The sequence below is a fragment of the Gallus gallus genome, chromosome 1 (assembly GCF_016699485.2).
Source record: "Gallus gallus isolate bGalGal1 chromosome 1, bGalGal1.mat.broiler.GRCg7b, whole genome shotgun sequence".
Classification (NCBI taxonomy): domain Eukaryota; kingdom Metazoa; phylum Chordata; class Aves; order Galliformes; family Phasianidae; genus Gallus; species Gallus gallus.
Genome location: NC_052532.1, coordinates 122,742,268 through 122,761,254, shown reverse-complemented (window position 1 = coordinate 122,761,254; position 18,987 = coordinate 122,742,268). Strand labels below are relative to the sequence as shown.

Genomic DNA, 18,987 nt, shown 5'->3' with positions numbered 1-18,987 from the left:
AACACAAAGCTGCAAAGCACAGAGGAAACATTCTTTCAGTGTTTTTCTGTTGACTTATACCAGACTTTAGCTCCCATGGTTCTAAATCTAGAATGATTTTTTTTATTGTGATATCAGCCAAGAATCAGGTAGAATCGGGTAGTATCATCAGACCTCATGTGTTCCTTTTTTTTTTTTTTTTTTTCTCGTTTTTAATCTGGTAGAGATATTTTGAAGAGCTCGTATCCATAGCAACCAAAGTTGTTTTAAAGGCTGCAAAAGGTTCAGCTGTCTGTAGAACTGACAAAATGGCACACTGCAGACAACAGCAAAATGAATTGTATGCCTTTTGGGACTGCTGCATGCGAGGACAGACTGTTTTTGTTTGAGCCACTTTTGAGCATGAATACGGAATTATTTTTTTCTTCTAGATGTGAGTATGAAATAAAGCATCTCTTATGGTAAAAATCTCTGCTGCAAATGACATTGTAGACAGTATTGTGAGCCTTACTTTTGTGTTACTGCAATCTTTGCTGTGGTTGTGTTTGAGCCGTGAGGAAAAGTGTGCCCAAATAGGGTGTGGAGGGCACCCTGAAGACAGTTTGCTCTCCCACTAGCAACACTGCAATTCAGTCTCAAAGGTTGTACAGATTAGTTCAGTCCATGAATGCACACAGTGCTCCTTGCACTCAATGGTTGGCTGCTATTGGAGGAGCTGGGTACAGTATATATTGTCTTTCTTTTTGTTTCACTTAGAACATATTTTGATATGTTATGAATGTAAGTGATCAGTAAGCCCTAGCTCCTTGACTGATAGTGATCTTGAGATTTTCTGGTCTGCAAATTTCTGTGATTGCTTTTTTCTATTGGATGGGAGTATTTCAGGGAGGGTCTTAAGTCTAACTAGGCTTCTTTCCCTTTTCCTGGCTAATATTTATATTTTTTTTTCTAATCTACAATCCAGTATTTCCACCATATTTTTCCTTTCTTTATAAAGTTGGATTAACTCCTTCTTTCTGATTCTAGCTCACCAATGAAAATTGTCCTGGAAGCGCAGAGGAGGGTAGAAGTGCTGGGTCACTGAGTCTGCTTTGTTTCCAGAGAAATAGCGTGTGGTAAATGTAGTGTTGCAATCAAAAGATGCTTAATAAAAATCTGTTTGCTTTCATGCCCATGGGGAATCTCATCCTCATTTTATTTTATTTTATTTTATTTTATTTTATTTTATTTTATTTTATATCTCAGGGTAAAGATCAAATCCTCTTCTTGCTTACAGAAACTACAAGGGAAGTGGAGGTGCAATAAAATTAACATTATACCTACATCGTCAATTAATCCTCCTCAGCTTTTTCTGAAGTTCACTCTTACCCCCAAGTAACAACGTGTATAGGGCAATATGTTCTCAAGTGTAAGAAGTTGAGTGTCCCACCAGATTTGTGTTCATATGTTGTGTGTAGATGGGACTTGTGAGGGTTGAACATGCAGCAGTTTAGGTTCCCAGCAGACATTCTGAGCTCAGCCCTTCTCCAGCCTGTTGCAGTGACGCAGTGACCCAAGTTCAGGTTGGATAAAACCCAGCATCCTGGCTGAGAAGTGCCCAGGCCATAAAAGCAGCATGCTTACATATATTTCTGAAGCTGTAGTTTGATTTTTATGGTATATATAACTAAGATTTTCTAGCACTTGTTCACTGTGGTTGGGAATTATCTGGGGCAAACACAAAAGCCTGGCAAACTGTAGCATTGTGGTTAGAGGAATGTGGAATCCTCATCTATTTTTTCTTGAGTTCTTATATTCAAGTTTATTTAAATAAGAGATTGACATAGTCTCTGTGTTTATGCTTGTGTGTGCATAGCAGTATATTTGGAGATGCTCAGATAGTAGAAAATGGTAGGCCAGTAACTCAGTCACTCTATTATAGCAAGAAAGAATTTAAAACATCCCTATGATATTATAGAAATAGTTGCTAGTCAAAAATTGATTTTTTTGGTTCCCAGTCCTGTCAAGTATTCATCTCAATATATGTATCTGTGTGCATGTGTATGTAAATATAGAGATAGTTGCCAATACTTTTGTCTTAGTTCAGGATCAAGGACTCTATGTCCATAAGGCTTCCAAAAGTTTAGGCAAGTGCATCCTTCCTTCCCTGGCACCTCAGTGCCTGCTCTTCCTCAGGTGTGCAGCACCACTCCACACTCACAACAGGAGCGTATGCTCATGGGCTTGGTGCTCATCTGAAGAAAATGTAAGCTGGAATATTGACTTAAGACCCAAGCTTACATAACATAGTAGTTACAGCAAATACAATCTATGCAAATACGTTCCTGCTGTATTCTCAGAAGTGTTAGTCTTTCATTCTTGTCTACTTTTGCTTCAATCCTGTCTGCAATGGCTTTGTACCAGCTATTTGCCATTCAGCTGGCTCCTTGCAAAACACCCTAGTGTCCTGATGGTACTGATGAAATTAAGGCTGTTCTCAGAATATAGATCAATTGCCTGCCTCCTATTCATAATTAGTTCTTGAGACCACAACAACCACCTGCAAGCGTAAGGAGAGCACAAGTGGACTTTAAAAGAAGTGGATTTTAACGGCCACAGACAGAGCAATACATTTCTCTGGTCTGGTGTCAACAGATGGATCATTCATTACAAGCTGAAGAAAATCTTGCAAAACCATGTGGAACAAACTGAGGGCACAGCAAAGTAAATGGATACATCAGTGCCAGATGGATGGATGTATTTCTCAAAATTCCCATATTTTTATATAAGGATATAGATGGCTATACTTATCTTGTCCTTAGTACACTTCAAACACTTTGATTCCAACCTGTTCTGACTTCCTTGTCAGTACCAGCTGGGAGTACAAATCACCTCACTTGACTTTAAACCCGTAACAGTTAGGTGTGAAGATGGCTGAAGCTCAGTGTTAAGCTGGCTGAAGATCAGGTTTGGCTGCTATGGACACTCTAAGTGCATCTGCAGAGGAAGCTTAATCTTTCCCATCCCAGATAGCTGTCTTAAAAAGAGATGGATTACTATCCTGAATCACTCCTTTCTCTTTGCTGAATATATAGGGAATCTAAATATTGATTTAAGATTATATGTCTAATTTTTAGATGTCTGATCCTAGAGAACAGAAATTCTATTTTCAGGAGGCACACAAATCCTCTCATGCAGTACTGTTCTCATAGATAGCTTGTAGTTAACAGAGTGTAGCTCTTGTAGTCCTGGGATGTAGGTATCTTATGTACTTTGAGGAAGATAACAAATAACTACTCTGTTCTGTACTCTTGGTGTATCTGTTTGGTGCTGGGGGAGTACTGGTCCATTAGGATCCCAGTATGAAAGGCACTCAGAGTCTGTAAGATATCATTTGAAGTGCTGTTTATTAGATCTAATGCTATAAGGACAGAATAATAAATAAGTAATGTCCCTTTAGATGCTAAGAACCCCAAGTTGTGCAGCACCAAAGAAGCATCTGATCCATATACAACACCATGCAGACCCCTTTATTTGAAGAGGCACTCCCATTTTGATAATTTCCCAACATGCCTCTGAAGGGGTCTTATGTGACTGATGATGGGGCAAGGCCAGGGGCCTACTCCTGTTACCTATCCCCCTGTCAAGGAAGAAGCGTTGCTGCACTTGTTTTCCAGAAGAGGTGACAGGCCTTGGCAGTGTGACATCTGGGATGCCAGCAAGGAAATCAGGCTGGCCCTAAGTAAAAGTGAAAAAAATCATCTGGATGTAAATATTGCTTTCATAACCTGGGGTTCCCTTATTAGATCTGTTTGCAGAGGGACGTGGCTTCTTCTTTGTGATGGACTGACAAATTAGTGAAGAAGATTCAGTATGGGTCAGATAGATAGAATTGGAGCTGAAGGTTCCAGCAGCAGTATGAGAGGCCTAAACAGTGTCATCCTATGAACTCAGAAGGCTCAGGGTACATTACAGTCATACATGAATTTGTAGAGTTCTGTAAAAGACTCACAGTAGGGGTTGCATGGTCAAGGCATTTGGCTTTTGATCTCAAATGTGCTGCATTTAACACACTATTCAAACTGATGATTTGGGGCCAGAGCAATGGAAATCTGTGCCCTAATATGCAATTAAGTCATATTATGGGCCTTGCAGACAAATTTAATGTAAACAGAAAGATCAGAATTTCCCTTCTCCTATTAGAAGCTTTTAGTAGAAAAGAAAACAAGGCTTAAAATCATACATTTTTTTTATTATTTGGAAGAGGATATCAGCCTACAGCATGGCAGACGCAGCTGAATGAAAGCATTTTCATTTGTTATTGGCTTTAAGCTAATTTCTCTTCAACTAGGATCTCCTCTACCCAGATTGAATAGTAATCAGAGGGCTGAGGAGCTGAGGAGGCTGCCCATGCTCTTTAGTTGCAATAGCATGTGCAGTGTCTATTTACTAGATCTGTAGGTGAAGTCTGTGCCCTGTATCTCAAATCCCTGGGCATTGCCTGCCTGTAAACTACATTTCTGGCTTGTCATCTCATATTCCTACCCTTGGTTACAGATTCTTGATTTTACCTTGGTAATCCATTTTGGCTTGAAACATTATTCTGGACTATGAATTTTGATCTCTTACTAGGTTAACAAGAAAGAAAGCATGATTTTAGGGTTGCTCAAAGAAAGCTTGGCAGTGATTATGTAGGGACATAACTAATTAATTTTAGAACTCAAAGTTTTAGTTTCCTTTGATTCTGTTTTTTTTTAGTATCGTTTGCCACCTCTGTCTTAATGTTTGGTGGCACAGATAACTTCATCATCCCAGAGTCACCTACTCATTCATAATTATATTGCTTGGATGAATCTCAGCTGTATTCACTCCTCTCTATGCTTTATTCTGAGATTTGGTTGTGTCATTCTCCTTTTTTTTCCACGCATTTATTAAATTGCAAACTTTTCTGTGTAGTCCTGGTTTTCCTTTGGTGTCCAGACAGTACTACCTCCTCTTCATTCTGAGTTGATGAGATTTCTTGCCACCCTGATTCAATCTGATCAGGCAGTCAAGAGTTTTCTTGTTGTTTATGGAATTTTAAAAACTTTCCCAAGTATGCTTTTCAAGTGTTTCCAGTCTCTTGAGTTTACTTTTGCAAGATCAAGGTTGTCAGTATTCTTTTATGCCTATTCATTATGAATAAGGAATAATATTTTTCATCTGTGAACTGAATACATGCTCAGATTGCTAAGTAAAAATACTACAGCAAATGGCAAGAAGGTTAAGCCTTGAAAATCACCTTCATTTACTCTGATTTGTGACATTTTTCTTTTATTTTTGGAGTTTTGTAGGACTTGTATCTAACCCACTTGCCCTATGTCATTCATTCAGATGTTGTACAAGTCAGAGCAGAAGTCTGCATTTGTGCTTTTGAGATTTGCTGTAGTTTGAGTCTAGCTTTAATATATTGATTCATTGTATGAAGTACTGATTCAACCATGATGTGACTGCTAAACTGCAGTAGATAGAGACCTTGTCTAAAGCTTGCCCAGCCTTGAACTCGGTTCTTATGATCACTTAGGCACTACTCCTGGAAAGCTGCTGAATATAAACAGCCTGAGAAGATGAATCAGTTAAATTATCTAATTTTTAACAGATGGACTTGCGTAAACACAGAAGTCTTTGTTATTCTATGGAAAACGCCTTTCAAAATTGAGGAGGAGTGTGTGAGAAGGAAATACATGTAAAATTTGGCTATGGGAACAACTTAGCAATTACAGTTGGTATGTAAGTAATGTGAAATAAGATGAATTTTCTTTTTGAATCTGAAGTTTCCAAAATTTCAGAGATGATATAGATGTTATCGCAAAATAGCATAGTGATTACAAGTGACATGCTTTTTACCCATATAACAAGCAGAAAGACATTTTTTATTATTTAGAATATTTCAAATAGAATAAGAAAACATGCTTTATGTAAGCAAGAATGAATTTGCTATTCCAAACACTATCATTCATTATGGAAAATTCTCGGTCCTCATATGCCATAGAAATCTACTGGGGTACTTACAAATACATGCACTTAGGTACAAGACATAAGAATAATATTTGCAAACTAATGAAGATCATTTAGTTCAGGCACTGAAACTTAGCAAAAAAGCTTTTAGATACACCTTAATAAAATAACCCCACAGTTATCAATTGTTAGGATTCTAATAGGCTTTTATAACAAGCCTTTGTCTTGGATACTAAAAACAACTTTGGAAAAAAACAGATGAGAGGCTATCTGACTGATTTTGTGAGAACAGTCAAAATGTGCTATGAAAAGGAATTTCGTCCTGTATGACCTGATACATTGAAGTCCAAGCTGCAGCTCATTTCAGAAGCGTTCCTAAGCTTGTTAATGGTGCTTTGAGACAGCTTTTCCTTATCTGAAACCACTCATTAATGATACAAAGGGTCTAAATAACTTCCATTGCTTTGAAATACCTGTATACTGAACAAACTCAATTATATAAATTTGAATTCTCTTCATTCTTTAGAGATACTTTGATAGGAAAGTGCTCGAGTTAGCTAAAATGATCCCCTTCACCCCTGCTACTGTAGGTGTTGCTATTTACATTTCATAGATAATCACAGATTTCTGTAAATTGCACAGTTATTCAGGATAAGACAGCTATTACATTCCCCAAACTGGCTCATGTTGCATTGTGTACTTAAATGTTTTTGAAATATTACGTATACTTCTGCTGACAGCACTTTCATATCTTGAAGATTAACCTTCTATTGAATACAGTGATACCACAGTTTTCATATTGCTTTACCTCAATCTATGTAAATCTGATTGCTGTTGTGGGTCCTTCCTTGTATAGCTTTGATTTCACACATCTGTATCTACCTGTATTAAATTGTATAAAACCTTCTGCTTGAAGAGTAATACATTACTTTACCTCAGAAAGAACAGAAATATTCCTTCCTTCCTTCCTTCCCTCCCTCCCTCCCTTCCTCCCTTCCTCCCTTCCTGCTTTGGCTTATCTGGAAATGCAAAACTCCTAGAGATCTTATTTCAAGTGTTTCAAATATTCTCTACAATACTTGTCATTAATTTATGTTATTGCTTTTTTGCCCACATTCTATTTATTATATGGAGCTGGCCTCAGTATGAACCTGGAGAGATTGCCATCCAGGAGCATTAAAGAGATTTAAATCCCTTAATGTTCAATGCTTTAAAAACTATTTTATGATATGGCAATTAAAAATGACATGCTGTGGAAGGTAACAGGATCCCACAGAGTATGTTACAGGTACAGCTCAGCAGAAAATGAGCAGTATGTCCAATTTCTCCCCTTGGCCTCCCCTTATCTCATAAAAACTGTAACTTTCAAAAAATAAAGGAAACAATACAGATCTCCTCTGGGTTGAAGGATGATGTTTTGTTGCAGGATGGAAAGTTACAAGTTATTAGAAAATAATGACCATTGAAATCGGTCAATTTATGGTGCAGGAAATCTAATTTCTGGGACTGTGTGCGCATGTGTGTTCTCGCTTCATAACTGTTTCCAGATAATGGGGCTACAAACTCAGGCAGTACTGGTAGGGCTGTCATCATTAGTCTCAAAGTTCAGATCTTCTTACTGACTTTTTATTGTCCATTTGAGATGTTTGTAGCAATGGTCATGGCATTCTCTGTTTGGGAGGAAGGATGGCAACTACAGCAGGTGAATGACAAGAGAAAATGGGACAGCTTTTGCACCCATGCTACCTTGTTCTTTGCCACATGTAAAATGTGCTTTCTCTAGCATATGTATATACCTAAGCACATATGTATGCTTTCTCTAGCAGAAAAAGATGTGATTTCTCAGAACTCAGGAGAGCTGTACCTGCATATACTACAGGCATATTTGATGAGCTTGCATTCCCCTTCTGTTGAATCAAGCATCTGGGCTAAGAAGGGACTTTACATGTAGGGAAAAGAAAAAGATAGAACATGTTCCTGTTAAGGCTTGCTTAGGAAACATTAGGTCTTTCTAAAGGCATCATTCAGCCATGGGCCTTTTTGGCCCCCCAAAAAAACAAAACAAAAAAAACAACCAAGACGGACACCACTGCAGAACTGAATAATCTCCATGTATTTACTCATAACCTGAAACAGACTATGGCAATTATCTTTAAGATCATCAATATACAGTTAAGAAGTGAGCAGCTGACAAAGATACCAATGAGTCTTTCCATTTTGAAAGATTTTCATATAGTCCTTGCTCATCTCTAAATATTAAAGATTTATCACAGTTACAAATTCCATCTGTCTTTCATCATCATCATGGAATATTATTCCAAAAGCTATTAAGCTATTGCAAATTGACCTTATCTGAGCTGTTCTTCTTTTTTTTTTTTTAACTTGAACTGCATATTATATATTCATTTTATGTATCTCTTATTTTTGCCTTGCCTCAAGCTAGAAGTCACTTTAAGAAAACAATCTAAAAAACTCTATCTCTATTTAGTATGTATGTATATCTCGGTGTGAATTGTAGTGTATGCATATCTTTGGTTCATCTCCTGTACTATATAATGTGGCAGTATGGCTTTGCTCTTTCCAAAACAGTGTGCCTTTTCAGAAAGCACTTCACTGACAGTTGAAGTTGTTCCTGTTTTTTTGAAATGTAAGGGGGATAGGAAATGCCACATGGAAGAAGCAGCTGTGCTGGATGCATCTCCTGTGTTGTCTGGGGGAACATCTGATAAGGTGCCCATCTTGCACCTTATCTGTGGCTCCAGTGGAATGTGTAGCAAGGCAGAAGCAAAAGATTTGAACTTTGCAGCTGGGAAAAAAAAAACAAAACACAAAATAAGACAATTACTCACAGGTTGAGATAAAAGTGACAGATGTGAATAATAAAGAAGTCCACATAATATCTAACCTTCTTCCTCAAAGCAGAGATTCACTGTCAGACAGGCTGCTTCAGACATTGATCTCATACTATCACACAACTGAAGCAACGACTGCGTTTGCTTACTGCTTAAAGGGAGATCTCTAGGGTAAATGCACACACAAGTGTACAATAAGAGTTAGCAGTTATCACTCTTCCCAAATGCACTGTGACATGGTATGTGTTCAAGGTAGCAGACTTGCTGGAGGGGGAGAATTATTTGCAATTTTATAGGAAACATGAGATCTCAGTGCATAACTCTATGCTAAAACAACTCTAGTAAAATCTGTTTAAGAGGTTAAGTTTCTGATTTTCATGAAGTTTGTGGCTCCCTATTAATGAAATTAAAATTTGTACTATTGAAAATTATATGTTTGATTATTGTGATCCAGCTGGACTTCAGTTTTAATATTTACCTTCCTGCCTATCGGGATACTTGAGTAATTTTAATCTGCTACAATATTATGCAGTTCCTCCCATTAACAGAGTGGTGTAGGCTGTTACCAGCTTGGCTGAGGGAACCCAGATTGTTCAATCTGTTGAAGAGGAGGCTCCAGGGAGACCTTATAGCTCTCTCTAGCTACCTGAAGGGAGGTTGTAGTGAGCTGGGTCTCGGCCTCTTCTCCCATGTAACTAGTGACAGGACTAGAGGAAATGGCCTCAAGTTGCATTAGGGGAGATTCATGTTGGACGTTAGGAAATACTACTTCTCTGAAAGAGTGGTCAGGCACTGGAATGTGCTAGGGAGGTGGTGGAGTCACCGACCCTGGAGACATTCAAGGAATGTGTAGATGTGTTGAGGGACATGGTTTAGTGAAAACTATTGATGATAGGCAGAGGGTTGGACTGGATGATCTTGCAGGTCTCTTCCAACCTTGGTGATTCTATGATAGCAGGAGAAATAGTTATTGCACATACATTTTTTTTTCTATTCTGTGTCATTTCATATTTGGGCTGCTGCTTGGGATCTGCTCAGGAGCACAGATTATCTTAGATACTTATGATCTATAATGATGAATATAAGAATGAAGATGGGGTGGATTTTAATATTAGCTATTGGGTGAATACCAAGGACATAAAAAGGGATTTGAAATATTTTGATAAAGAGCAATAAAAAAGATTTAGTGGAGATTGTAGTGGTTGCATTGTCTTTCCTTCTTCATGCATCAAATTTGTTAATGGAGAAGATGGTCTTTAATATCACACAAAGGTGACAAATTTTAATTAAATCATATATTTACAGATTTTTTTTGTGTTCTCATGAAATCATCTAAAATATACTCTACAAGTCTTTTTGCTAAAGACTTTAAAATATCTTGAGCTGGCAGTATTCTCCTATCTGCTTAGTTTTACACAAATTAATTTGTTCCAAATCCCCAAAGAATGCAAGATCCTGGCCAAAATGCAGTGCAAGGAACAGCTGTGCACTGCAGTAGAACCTATTTGACAATAAATCTGGACTTCTCACCTATAAGACTAGAACAGACAAATGCTCATAAAAGAAAGCACTTCAGAAACATTTAAAATGTATATATCATGAATGTGAAGTCAGAGAGCCCCATGACATCCAATTCTCCAAATTTACTATTTGCATAATTAGTCTCTAGACTAACATTACTAGAATGCCAACCATAATAATTACAGATCTGTGCTACTACTAATGAGGCAACCAGGTGTATCAATTCATCGGCCAGAAGCTACTCTTCTGTCAGAGGTGGATTGTATCCTATCTATAAGAAAAGGAGATATATTAAGCTGGCTAGTTTAATCAGAATATTAGTGGTTAAACAGATGCTCTTCAAGGTTTCTTTGAATAGATCTGTGAATAGGAGATGTATATGAACACAGAAATCTTTAAGAATACAAAGAATATATTAAGATTCCACATGTACAAAGCTAAGTATCATTAAAATGTTTTATCTAGTATTTTTTGTTCTCATACTGGGACAAACTGAAAGTAGGGTTCAGCATTACACTGCTAACTGTTATGTCAGAACCTTGAGAAACATATAAGGACTCAACAAATCGATCAACAGAATTATACTCTCCTTTTAATACAGCTCTCCCTCCTCCTAGATGATAGCAGAGAAGGGACAGTTCACGTTAGTGTTTAATCAGTAGGTCCTCTGACTTGGTCTTGAAATGTCAGTTCTTAATCTCCCTTACCTTGAAAAATGAAGATATTGGAATTTGATGTAATACCTTTGTATGAGAGGTATAGTCTTCCTCTCAGTATTCACTTCATGGAAAGGCTTGCTCATAAACCATAGCGTAGTGTATTTACATTATCCTGACAGAAGACTCAAAGGTAAATTCAGAAGTTTTCTCTGTTTATTTTCTTCAACTTCAAACATTAATTTTCAGCCATTTAACTTGAACCTTTGTTTCAAGAAAATATTACCAATAAAACCTAGTTAGGAAAAATACATGAAAAAATTATTCATGACGTCTCTGCTAAAAGTTTTTAAATTATAAAGGTAAACAAAATCCCATATTTTTGAAGTTCCATTAGAAACACCCAAGCATTTTCCTCCCTACCCCGATAAACCTTATTTTAGAGGTGGCAATTAAGCATTTGTTATAATACAAAAGGAGGTTGTATGGGAACTGTTGAATCACAGCCTGACCCTCTGATTGACCACCTGAGGTGAGCACTGAGTCAGCTGCAGGGGCACAGGTGAATGCAATTTCACCTGAGTAACTGGAAGAGGTGGAGCCTGGCTCCACCCCTCCTAGACCCCATTTAAGGGCTGACTCCCAACGAGGAAGGATTTCTAGCTGGAGATCACTCCTCTCGGAGCTCCTCTGTGAGTCCAGGACATAGGTAAGATCTTTATTTCTTTTCTCCTTTGTAACGCAGTAATCTCTCTGGTCCTACACCTGTTTGCCATACAGAGGTTGTGTATGAACTGAGAGATCTGTCAATTTCTAATGATGTTCTGTTAGCCTTGTGGTGAAAGTGGTGAAGGCAGCTGAAAGGCAAGTAGGTTGGAATATTAAATGATCATTCTTCATATCAAATAGCAATTTCATGCACTTTGAATCCAAGTATTAGAGCCTCTTGTTGTTTTGTAACTTGATCACAGAACAGTAACTCTTAAGCTAATTTCTTCAAGGCTCATCTGTAGTCTTAACTGATTATCCTCCTACAGTGAAATTTTTAGGGTGGAAAACAGCAGCAAATATAGATCACTGATTTATTTTACTGCAGCCATTATATCTACCTTTGGAGGACTTATAAACAAATCCTGTTTTCCATGATTCAAGCTAGAGTAAGCCTTTGCCCCAACTGTACTATATGTAACTATCTGAAATGTTTTTCAGTGTATTAGTAGTTAAGAATGAACACTCTAAGAGTCACTGAAGTCAAAGGCTTACAGATAGTTTTCTCAGTTCAAGACAAGTGGCTTTGTGGGCATGCTGTGTAGCCACGGTCCCTCATGCATCCATACTAGTGGACTGTCAAAGTGCCCTGTCGTCCCCTTCTAGCCTCTGCACTTTCCTTCTTGGGGAATGAGAGTAAGAGATCAAAAGCAGAGAGAAGGTGCACAGTATTTTGTCCACCTGGAGAGGTGCCTTCAGATCTCTTGGCACAGGTTTTTCCCTAATGGTTCTGGAAAGCTTTGTATATGGCTGAAGACTAGCACTGTAGGCCAGGTTTGAACACACAACATAAAGTTAATGTAGGTGCCCTGCTCACGAAGAAGCAAAATTACTTCTGACATGTTCTTGGAGATACCAGGCAAAGTATTCATGGTAGACCAGTAGTCATATACAGAAAGAAGAGTTGTACTCACCAAACTGGTTAAGGAGCTCTATGGCTACACAGCACTCCTTCACAGGAAGCAGCCTAGATCCAAGAGATACTCTCTTGTAATGGTTTTATGATTTTTGATCAGTATTACACATCATAACATCATGCAGTGTACTGGAGTTAAAGGGTTAATATTGCAGTTCTGTGGCTTGTCAATATTACTGCTTTCCTGGTCTCAGAAGAAAAGAGTGAACTACAACTCCCAGAAGACTTCACTGTTTCATTTGCATTTGAACAAAAAGATAAAACTGACTGAGAGTCACAAGACTTCCCCCCCTTTGCTCTCTGTACTCATGGCTGTCTCACCTATAGCACTAGAGTAAGCAGTTTTGGAAATTCTCTCCTATTTTATTTGAGTTATTAGCTTCAAATCCCATCGTATTCTATTATTTCACATTCTGATATTATATTTTGTGAATTAAGTTTTTTCCCTTAGTTCATTGCTGCTGGTTTTCTTGCCTAAACCTATCTCCCCCACCCTTTTCCCTCGCCAGTCCATAGGTTCCTTTGCTCCCAGTCACCAAACCTGGCCAAACTATGTCAACTCCCTTTAGTGGTTGGCCCTTACCTGAGCCCAGGCTAACAGAAGTGGTCTTATTTTCTGGAGTACATTTTTGTTCTTTTATTTTTCTTTTAAGATCTGTGCAAGCTTTGGGTAGCAATGTCATGGTAGTGAAAGAACATATGGACTTATCAACAGGCAGGACTTACTGCCATCTGCAGAGCCTAAGTTGACTTCAGACAGACCACAGAGGACACCTGAAGAATGGGGGATAGGGCATAGTGGATATACCCCATCTTGCTACAGGACCATTACATGAGGTAACCAGAGGTAAAAGGTAAAGGTGTTTACACTAGACAGTAGGGATTAATCTGAGCATCAGCGTAGTAAGAGCTGTGCAGAATATCTCATCAGGCCAAGCTAGCTTCTCCCCATCTCACTTTTGAGCACTGCACAGACTTCTTGACATGCTGTACATTCTGACATGGTATGACTCAACAGTAAGGAACCAGAGGGGATAGACCATACCCTCTCAGTCCACCTGGAGGGTTTGATTTGGAAATGTCTTGGGCTGATGCAAGTGAACAAATCAGGAAATAATTTTTGCTCCTGTATCTTCAGTTAGTGAGCAGGTGTAGCTTGTGAGCTCTCAGGGCCAGATCAGATAGCATTCAGGAAAAGCAGCATTACCTTTAGAGTGAGGGTGGAACCATGCATGTGATTCAGTTCTGAAGTGTGGTCTGAACTACTTAAAGTAAACTCCAAATTGAATGAACATAGCTTCACATAAAAAAACAAAGATGCATAATTGCTTATAACACAACAGTCTTGAAAAATAAAGCTCTTTCAGATTTAGATTCTTATATCCTATTAGGAAAAGAAATTGTGTGATTCCTAATGACTTGATCTGGGAGCATTTAAAGGTACAAGAAGAGTAATTTCAGAGAATTTCAATTGGAATCACTGATTCTGGAAGGGCACCTTTGGAGATTTTTCTAGTCCACTGCTTGCTCAGGTAGGATAAGCTGCAGCAAATTGCTCACAGATGTGTCCAGTTGGACTTGAGCATCTCCAAAAATTCCATCACCTCTCTGGGCAATCTGTTCCAGTGTTTGTCTACTCTTGGAGTAAAACTGTGTTGTTGTTGTTGTTTTTCCTGTTTATGTAGACTTTCACAGGTTCATTTTGTGTTCATCACTTCTTATCCTGTTACTGGGCAGAATCTGGCTCCTTCTTCATTCCTTCCTATCAAGTATTTATATCCATCAACAAGACCCTCCTAAGCCTCTTCTTTTCCAAGCTGAACAGTCTCAGTTCTTTCAGCTTTTATTCATGTTAGATTATCCACTTCCTTTGTTATTTTTGTGCCCCTGCACTGCACCTGCTGCAGTAGCTCCCTGTGTCATATCAGTAAGCCTGGAGCTCCAGATGGTTCACACCAGAACTGAGTACAGGAGAAGGAATTCCTCTGCTGACCTGCTGTCAATGCTTTGCCTAACATAACTCTGGAGGTTGTTGATGTTTGCTGAGAAGGCACAGTACTGGCTGTGGTCAGCTTTTTGTCCTTCAGAACCCACAGATTCCTTTCTGTAGTGCTGCTTCCCATCCTGTTGTTCTCATTATGTACTTGGAAGTTATTCCTTGACAGACACAGGACTTTGCATTTCTTCTTGTTGAATATCACATGATTCCTTTCAGTCTAATACTGCAGCCAATCCAGCTCCCTTTGAACGACAGCACACTCAACTCATCAGCAGCAATGTTGTACCACCTACAAACTTCATGAACATGCACTTTGTCCAAACATTCAGGTCATTAATGAAGATAGACAATATTGGCCCTGATATTGTCCCCTGGCATGCTTGTTGTGGTTTCAAGATTTCTGTTATTGGTAGTCCACATCATAACATCATGTAGAGCGCAGGGAATTAAAGAGTTAATGCTCCAGTTCCATGGACTGTTGATAGCTCTGGGTACGTCTCACAGAAGAGAAAGAATGAACTACATCTACCAGAAGACTTCACTGTTACATTTCAATTTTCCGTTTAGAGGGAAAGAGAAAACTGTTTGGGAGTCCTGAGTCGTCTTTTCCTGCTTGTCTCTGCAGTGTGTGCTCCCTAGCTGTCTCACCTTCAACATTAGAGTAAGACCTTTGATTTTGGACACTCTCTCTTGTTTATTTGATTTATTAGCTTCAATTCCTATTGTATTGTATTGTGTTCTCTCACATTGTGCTATAATATTTAGTAAATTAGTTTTCTCCCTTAGCTTGTTGCTGCTATTTTGTTTTTTAGACCAATCTCAGGGCATGGGTCCATGGGTCCCTCTGTGCCATTTAGTCACGGAACCAGGCCAGAACCATTACAATGCTATATCTAAATAAGTATGTAAAAGGCAGTAGGTGCACTGAATAGGACTTCTGCTCCGCCATACATTCTTGTTGAGTTTATAATATAGCGTTGGTTGTATTGAAATGGAGCTTAATTGTAACTTTCCTAAAATCAGAATGCTGTAATGTTGCAATTCCAAAGATGTTCACTGTGTGTTTCCCATTTACAAGTATTTATAGATGACCTACTGTTACTGAATCATAGCTAATTTTATATTTACTTTTATTCTTTAAAAGATAGAACTGTTAGATGAGAAGATGAAAAATTCATTGTACTCTGCAGAGAAGAAAGACCATTTTCTTTGTATGAATGACAGGACAGCCCCACGGCAAGATTTGTAGGGTGAATTAATACCTTTTTCTGGACTTACTAAAAAAAAAACATAGGGAAGACATGAAAGCTGCTTGCAGTTCTGAAATGGGGGATGTAAGGCAGAATAATTAATATCGACCTTCAAAGGTAAATACAGACTGAGAACAGTTGTAATGACTGCAACTGCACAATGTTGCCCAGCTAAGGAAAAATTAAATGTGATGCAGTGGAGACAAGGGGAAAGAAATGAACAGTTTAGTGTTCAGATTACATACACTGAGCCAATAATTTCCGTATATCACATGTGAGATGCTTCTGCCAAGTGAAAAAGTATCATTGATTTTTACCCACAGACTAATGGTAGAAGCGAGAGGAAGCACCATAAATTTCTACCAAACACTGTAAGTATGCTTGCTTCATCACATTTTTTTCCACTCTGTCAAGGCTAGTGGGGTAAGAATCCTCAACAAGGAAAAAACTGGGGCAAAAGCACTAAAAGAATCTGCTGGGGAAAGGTGAAAAGGAGTTGGGTAGTGTTGTCTATAAGGGTGGATGTAATGATGCCCCAAACTGCAGATGTATTGTCAGATGTTGTCAGCAGTATTTTCTTTGTGTAACCCTGCTTCATGGTTTGAGTTGTGAGAGGCAGTCAGAAAGCTCACCTGGCTGTCTGCTCAGCAGGGATCACATTGAACCTCTTTTTCAGTGGAGGAAAAAAAATGATGAGTATGTGATGTCTGCTAGCAGTCAGTTTTGATATACAATTTTTGCAGGAAGAATGATGGAACTGAGGAGACAGCTGGCCTTTAGAGAATCTGGCCTTCTAGTTGTCCCTGGAAAGGAGCTTATGCTACCATGGCACTGAACCACACAATCACAGAATGGCCTGGGTTGGAAGGGACCTAAAGAATCATGAAGCTCCAACCCCCCCGTCACAGGCAGGGCCACCAACCTCCACATTTAGTACCCCCATCCAACCTGAACACCTCCAGGGATGGGGCATCCACAACCAGACCCTTCCTGGAAGATCTTGGCATTCACTGTAGAGACTACCTGAGTTCAGTAACTCCTCTGCTACCCATACAAGTGCATGAAAATTGTGAGCAAATAATACTACAGCTCATCAACCAATATTAGTACTGCTGCTAATACTGATGGATCTAAATGAATAGATGTAAGAAAAAATGGGAAGTTAGAAGACACAGTGCAAGTTCTCCTAAAACATTTGCTGAGAAGGGGTTTTACTCAGATAAGTGTTTCCATGTGTTAAAGTGGGATTGTTCACATGAATATGTCTTTGAAGGATTCAGTCTTCAGCAATTACATCTTTTTCACTTTAGAAGATTTTAATGTGACTGCTGTACTTTCTTTTAAAGACAAACAGATACTTTACTGTAGTATTCTTTACTTCTATGTCTTATAAGTTTTACATCAACTGCTTTACATATGTGATTTTTTTTGATACCTCTTATGCTTCTTACTGTATGATTGTCAATTTCTATATTTGATTCAAATTAATGCCTTCTTAAAGTGTAATATATTCTATTGGTCATATTGCAGTGAGTCACAAATATGTCTCATGCTCAATTTCCTCTCATTCCTTTTGATCACTTTGTATGACTAATTTCTCAATACTGGTGTACTGTCTTTCATGTTTTTTCTTTTCCTTTTGTAGAAATTGCTGACCTTCACACAACCATTCATCCATACTCTGTTCTCATAAAAGTTAATATAACCACAAGCTTTAGGCTTCTTTCTAGCTTTACTCTTTCTCATCTAACATAGATGAGCTGCATTTAAGCTACAGCCAGCAGTACCTCCTTGCAGGTCCACGCAATGGGGGTAATGGATGTCCTTGCTGTGAAAAAAGGGGAAGAGATGCAAGGGAATGATAGTGCTGAAAAGAAGTACAATAAGAGAGTTTGGCAAACTTTTTTCACAGGACAATGATTGATCAGTTTGCTCTCTTCTGTTTATGAATCATCTGGAAGTGGGCTTTGCCACAGTATGCTCAATCTCTTAGTTGCTTTTGAATTAATTACTATGACTATCAGCCTTACTATTAATGTGTAATGTGTAATAATCCAAATCACCTGTGTGATATCTTTTCCTTGGTTCAAAGATTCATTAATCCCACAAATGGCTTTCAAGATAAATGTGAATGTTTATGTAACTTTATGTTCAGAGAACAGAAGTAGTCCTATCTTAATTTTTTTCTGTTTGCAAACTGCCATAGAGTGCACTTCCAAATTTATGTGAAAAGAACACAAACAATTTATTGAAGGAGAATTTACAGATATACAGATATCATTGTGCAGTATTTGCCCACATTCAAAGTGTTTATATATGTATCATACATGAGGAGGAATCAGAAACTCATTAACAGAATTTTGTGTACATTCAATGTAAACAACGACTCCAATTAGGAAAGCATAACATGGTTAATGTATGTGACTCAGCTGAGTGTTAAACTTGCTGTGATTAAGTAATGGATGGCTTTTGGGAAATGAATCAATGGTCTCAGGCTTGTTCCTCCTGGACAGTTATCACCATTATGCAAATGAATTTTTTTTCCTATTGCTTTACAAGCTAAGGAGAAAGATAATGAACAAAATAAAGCAGCAGAACTATTCCTTGTCCTTAAAACACATTAATTATCTGGATGATATGGTAGTAACTTATATTCCCACTGGCCTTGCTGAAAACTTCAGGGCAAAAAATATAACTTCCAAGGTCTCTGAATCTTCCTTATCAGTGACATCTCAAATATAAATGTTCATGCAGGTTCCTACATCAGGTTGCTCCTCTTTTTACTGTCAGAATTTTACACAAAGTTTTCTAAAAGCTTTACTACTTACTGGGGAATGAGTCCTTGCTTAGAAGGAACCCGACCCTTGAAAACCAAGATGTTGGTTAAAAAAATAAAGCAAAATAACAATACGCAATAATGCAACATTGATCAAATAACTTTTCTCAGGGAAAGAGTTCATAAAGCATTTTTCATCAGCTCAAAAATGTTCAAGATAAGTTCATTCTGCTAAAATGATCTCAGATACTTTCAGTACTGAAAGCTGAAGATGCATATTATGAAGTATGAAAT

At 38.2% G+C, this 18,987-nt stretch overlaps 1 long non-coding RNA gene across 25 annotated transcripts in view; it reads left to right on the top strand.

Moving 5' to 3' along the window:
* The first annotated feature begins 296 nt into the window (after positions 1 to 296).
* The window catches only part of LOC101748844, a 36,035-nt gene continuing 17,344 nt past the window's right edge, over positions 297 to 18,987 (top strand). For 14 of the 25 annotated variants that reach the window (XR_003073271.3, XR_003073266.3, XR_005842600.2 and 11 more), the window contains exons 1-2: positions 11,638 to 11,693; positions 16,241 to 16,288. This is a non-coding gene — a long non-coding RNA (uncharacterized LOC101748844). Of the gene's footprint in view, positions 413 to 11,637; positions 11,694 to 13,301; positions 13,523 to 15,234; positions 15,329 to 16,240; positions 16,289 to 18,987 lie in introns of those variants that run through there. The other 11 variants (XR_003073270.3, XR_003073263.3, XR_003073273.3 and 8 more) reach the window with 10 other exon arrangements.